Source organism: Idiotropiscis lumnitzeri, unplaced genomic scaffold (genome assembly GCF_059441095.1).
Source record: "Idiotropiscis lumnitzeri isolate Australia: NSW breed Sydney's pygmy pipehorse unplaced genomic scaffold, RoL_Ilum_1.0 HiC_scaffold_39, whole genome shotgun sequence".
Classification (NCBI taxonomy): Eukaryota; Metazoa; Chordata; class Actinopteri; order Syngnathiformes; family Syngnathidae; genus Idiotropiscis; species Idiotropiscis lumnitzeri.
This window is the reverse complement of record NW_028283577.1, coordinates 656030-662094: the sequence shown is the minus strand read 5'-3', so window position 1 is coordinate 662094 and position 6065 is coordinate 656030. Positions and strand designations below refer to the sequence as shown.

At 38.2% G+C, this 6065-nt stretch overlaps 1 long non-coding RNA gene across 1 annotated transcript; it reads left to right on the top strand.

Annotated features, from left to right (window-relative positions):
- Positions 1–280: 280 nt before the first annotated feature.
- LOC148315788 (uncharacterized) lies at positions 281–4835 on the top strand. Its single transcript, XR_015840572.1, has 5 exons — positions 281–384; positions 1043–1162; positions 1770–1933; positions 2277–2465; positions 4740–4835. It is a non-coding gene; the product is annotated as an uncharacterized LOC148315788 (long non-coding RNA).
- Positions 4836–6065: the final 1230 nt, after the last annotated feature.

Here is a 6065-nt window from a genome sequence, read left to right as displayed (position 1 = left end):
ATCAAATTACATTGCTCATCATAAGGTGTTTGTGAGACGCTCTTTGTATGTTTCCTCAATTAAGACCTGTTTTCCATTGGTGTATTTGAAAAAAGTGGTGAACCTGTTAAATTCACTACAAAACGTTAAGAAGATGAAAGTAATGTTTGAAGGAATATTATTTTTCTATCGACGTGCCGGCGGGCGGGCACAGATAGAGAGTGATAAAGCAGCACCACCCGCGCGGGGCGTGCTGACGAAAAGGCAAGCGCTCCTCCTCTCATCGCGTCCTTATTAAGACAGAAAAAAGACGCTGTTGAATTTGACCTATTCGCAGTTCGAGCAGGTGCTTAACGCTGGAGAATATCACCACTTCGAAGTTCGAACTGCTGTTGAAACGGAGAGGTAAGTGTTTTTCGTTGGGTTTTTTTCAAAACATGCGTCGAGTGCATTTGTTCATAGTTAGAGATAGTTGTGTGGAAAACACTATACAAAGTAGCACCATGGATGTGGGCCTACAACACTGGCCTAGCAAACATGTGCTCCTACATCGACATAATTGACGAGCTCCAGTTAAGCATTGAATAATTATAAAACGTCATGGTGCTTTTACTCATTTAAAGAACTAAACCGACGCGTATTGTCATCCGGTGGTCAGGTTTGCATTGAATGTGAGCACGAGGGACGCTAGCTTGTTGCGTTAGCTTTGCGGAGCTAACAGCTTGCACTTTTGTTATAGAACCACAGAATGCAAGTACCATGATAATTTCTGTCATTAATTTTTGTGTAAGACACGATGTTCACTGGTTAATTACATGATTCTTAAAGCAAAGGTTACTGTGAATGCAATTTTGGTAAGATTTTTGTAGTCACACTGCATAAATCTGTCTGTCTGTTGTTTAAACTTCAATATAAACTATTATGGTTGAAATCGTTAATTGGGATGGAGGAATTGATATTTTTTTAATTTATAATTTATTTTTCTTACACTGATATTGTTAAAACTCCATTTAGCCCATAGTATTAATAATTCTCAACACAATACTGTCTTTTTTCTTTATAGAATAAACAATGCCTTCCCTGAGATGCAGGAAGTCCCCAAAGCAGGATACGATTGAACATGCAGTCAAGGGTCTGGACAAGACTGCAGAGTTAGAAGCGAAGTATATAAACTAATTTAAAGGTATGATGTTAACGCTTTTGCTAAGATATATTATTGTTTTCTGATAACCAAGCTGACATCGTTTTTTAAGTGGTTATTTTACATTAAGAGTGTCTTGACCTTTTCTTTTGCCACTTTTGTCAGTTTCAAGTTATTTCAGTGAGTGTGAAACCTGATGGTAGGAGTTCTATCTAAATTAAGGCTGTACTTGATGACGCCCTCCGGCATTTTTATACCACAATAGACCGGTGAACAAGTCCGATATTGATAGTCTAGTGTAAAGCACGTAATACGTCACAGAGATCACGTGACGCGATCCAATATGACTGTGTACAGTGTATGTCATTGTTTTGAAACTAAATAATCTTAAAGTTTTTTTTTTACGTAACCAGGTGCAATTGACATTTGTACTTTCAGTCCTAATACATACTGGCTAATGCAATGCTGGAAAATGAATTTTGGCTGGTCTGTTCCTTTAAAATCATAAAGAAGGGCTCTGCTCTATCCCTCACAAGAAGCAATGTTTCAAACCACCCTACATTAGTATAGTGGCCCAAATGAATATGATGACTCCTTATTTGTGTGCTTAAAAATATGACGAAGCTAACTTGATTTCCCTGTTAACTAGGTCGAGGAGTATTTACCAAGGCCCCTTTCAGGAAAGACGACTTTATTCTTTATTATGGAGTACAGAGGAAAATTGATAGATTCTGATGAATCTCAACGCAGGAAGATGGATGGAAGAGGCACTGTCTTTTTGTTTGACTTCCGCCGGCAAGAAAAAACTTGGAGGTGAGGCAAAGATTGAGATGTTATCTTATTTTTGTTTTTATTTAAAAAAAATAAACACATACTCATCCCATAAGTGTTAGGGGAAAAATCATTCTCTAAGCAAAAATGTATAATTACTTTTATTCATGCGTTGAATCTGTACAAATGAAAATATAGATCATGAAGTCTCAAAGACAAGCTGTTAATAGGGTCTGATTCCAATAGAAATTTCTTGTATGATTTGATTTAGATTTAAAAATTGTGGATTTCCTATTTTTATGTTTTGTGTACACAAGATTGTCTCAAAGATTAATTTCTGACATTGATTGAATAATTGTTTTTTTTTTTTTTAATCTATTTTAAGTGTTGATGCAGCTCAAGAAGATGGCAGTCTGGGAAGACTGGTTAATGATGACCACATGCACCCCAACTGTAAAATGAAGAAGATGACAACAGAGGACAGACCACACCTCTGTCTGTTTGCGCTCCGAGACATTGATGTTGGCGAAGAAATAACTTAAGACTATGGACCAGCTGGCCTTGGAGAACACAGGTTTGTAAGATGCATCTTTAAGTACAATAACAGAGCCCACTTGTGGTGTTCTGGTGATGTAGTTTCCAATTAGTTTGGCAATCTAATAAATGTATGTGAAGTTTCTATGGAAGTTGAACATGATGACTGACTGGGGGAGTTCTCCATTGTCCACTATCTGTAATTCAAATTTGTGGGTCTGAGTCAAAGTTTGGCTCTGCAGGAACAACGAACTGGTCAGGGAGTGACAGTATTACAAAGTTCTGCGTTACTCCTTTCTGGGCGGTGGCCCTGTTAGGCCATCATATGCCATATTGCAAATATCCCCATTGTGGGACTAATTAAGGACATCTTTATGTTGTGGTTTCCCTACCAGAACCAGCACCAACCCTGTATATTCATGATATAAAACACTGTTTCAATTTGATATTTAGCCTTTCTATACTGTAAAAATAGAAGACCCCAGGCTTTCCTGCGCGCCCTTGCCCAATTGGTGGTGTTCAGGAGACAACCTGGGACTGAAATATCAGTCACAACCAGTGTTGTTTTCGTCACTGATGACTATGACGAAAATACTTCGTTAACGCCCCTTTTTTAATGACGATGACAAGCTATACGAGGTTCTTTTATGACGAAAACATGACGTGATGTACATGAATTTTTTTCGTTGACTAGACAAAATTGTTAGCATGTGGTTCATAAATTATTTTATGTTGCTTTTAGTGAAATAAAGCCACAACAGTTGCCCAACAAAATGTTTTGCTTCTCTGCTTATTTTGGAGCAGTGAGTATTGATTCCACTGTTGCCACTTTTTTCTGTTTGTAATGAAGAATCCTTAGTAGTCCATCCAAAAGTCTTTGTTATTGGGTGGAAACCTTGAATGCCTTGTTTTAACTCAAATGGACTTAAACCCATCCATCCATCCATCCATCCGTTATCTGTACCGCTTCTCCTCACTAGGGTCGCGGGGGGTGTTGGAGCCTATCCCAGCTGTCTTCGGCAGTAGGCGAGGTACACCCTGAATTGGTGTCCAGCCAATCGCAGGACATGCATAGACGAACAACCATCCACGCTCACACTCATGCCTCGGGGCAATTAGAGTGTCCAAGCAACTTGCCATGCATGTTTTAAGAATATGGGAGGAAACCGGATTACCCAGAGGAAACCCACGCAGGAAGGCCGGAGCCAGAATCGTACCTACGACCTCAATATTGTGAGGCCATCATGCTAACCAGTTGGGCCACCGTGCCGCTTGGACTAAAACCTTTGTGAATAAATTGACGAAAACTAGGGTAAAACTTTTTTTGCGTTTCCGTCGATTAAAACTGGACTAAAACCCTTTTTTTAGTTTTCGTTGACTAAAACTGGACTAAAACTATAACGAATTGGGATGACTAAATGTGATGTAAACAAATCAGCACTTTGTCCAAATGACTTGGACAAAATCTAAAATGCCTGCCAAAAACAACACTGGTCACAACACGTGTCTACAGAAGATTAATTGGCATGGGCGAAATTAATTAGTTTTATTTCATTCATGAGCTTATGTTTTGTTTTGGGTGGCTAAGGCTTAAAATGTGTAAAAATCTAATCCAACCTCAAATATAATTAATTCAATAAATTTATGATGCTACTAAAACATCGAAGCAGCCTCCTCCAGGCTTTACAGACTCAGAAATGGAGGTATGCGTATCGTGTGCTCATCCTGTCGTGTCTCGAGATGTTAAAATTGCAGTTAGATAGACGTGTGCTGATTAGACAAGACTTCTAATATATCTGGTGTCACAGGATATTTGTCAGTGAATGTGTATGTCTGGTTTGAGGCTCACTCAGCTTTTTCTTGTGTTGTGGGGTCCAGTTGAGTTGAATTGCGAGTCAGGTATGTTGGCCATCTGACACCCAACTGTCAGGTTTGCGTTCGTGGGGACCCCGTAGAGCCATTTTTATTGTTGACATAAATCATAGCTAATCATCTTTTCCTTCATTATCATATGAAATACAGTTAGGAGTTGTATGTGCCTTTACTATGTTATAATCTTAGAACCTACCAGCCACTACAGCTGTCCGACAAGAAGACTTTTGGCTGTCCTGTGCTCCATTGCGGCCCTGGTGGCGTTCAAAAGACAACCTGTGACTGAAATATCAGTCACAACATATCTCTACTGAAGATTAATTGTCATGCGCTAAAGTAATTGGTTTTGTTTCATTCGTGAACTTGTTCGTTAAAATGTGTAAAATTCTGATCCATTTTCTTTTTTTTAATTCATTAAATTAATATTCAACTTGTTCATTAGGATGGAGGACAACCGACAATGACTGAATCGGCTGAGGTTGATGCCACCAGAACATCGAAGCAGCCTTCTCAAGGTTTGACAGACTCTGAAAAGGAGGTATGCGTATCATGTGGTCATCCTGTCGTGTCTTGAGATGTTAAAATTACAGTTAGATAGACCTGTGCTGGTTGGACAAGTTTTCTAATATATCTGGACATAAATCGTAGCTAATAATATTTTCCCTCATCATCATATGATATACAGTTATGCGTAGTGTATGTCTTTACTATGTTACAATCTAAGAACCTACCAGCCACTACAGTTCTCTCATTGGGAGACTTAAGCTTTCGTCAGGCTGTCGACTGCTGCATTGCCCTCTTATTGGCTTTAAGTACACAACCTGTAACTGAATTATCTGTCAGAACAGAACCTATGTGTCCACAGCAGGTGATTTGGCATGTGGATTCTTCAGATTTTTAGAAAATAGGTAAAATTGTGATCAAAAGTTTAAAATGTATAAAATTCTGGTATAGTTTGCAATAGTATATCTATTAAATCATTTCAAAACTTCTTAACAAGGATGGAGAACATTGGCTGTGACCGAATTGGTTGAGGTTTACATTACCAGGACCATTGAGCAGCCTCCTCGGGATCTACAAATTTAGGAATGAAGATATGCATCCCATGTTACAATCCTGTTATGGCCCGAGGTTTTGAAGTTGCAGTTACATATTGGGCTGGGCGATATGGCTGATAAGTACATAGCGATATAAGTATTTCATATGGGTCCATCGATACACATTGAATTCTTTTTTCATATTATTTTATTCATTATTTTTTTTATTTTCCAATATTTTCACTGCCCTGTTAAAAAAACATTTAATGTAGTTTTCCTCCCGGGAGCTTTTTGTTACGGTCAATTAAGTGTTTTTGTTAAATATAGCTGCGTAGAATAATTATATGCATTATTATCGTACCACAATGTTTTGGTTTTGCAAATAATTTCCTAAAATCATTCTAATTTTGTTATTACATTATTTTGTCATATCATTCATCAAAATTTTAGTTTTTTTTTTTTTCAAATAGAATTAAGACCTTTTTCTGTGCAGATTCCTCTGGGGATTAAGTATTTAATGGGTTCTCAATTTTCTCTTGGACTCTGATGCAACCCAGTCTCCTCCCTTGGACAAAAAATATGGGCTGAATCTTCCTTGGAATAACGACACAGATTCTGACGAATCATTGTCAAATCCTGCCCCTGAACTTTGTGCCTCAGACCCAGACCATATTACTATCCCAAGGCTCAGGAGGACCAAAAGTATACAGGTAAACAACCCATATAGATTT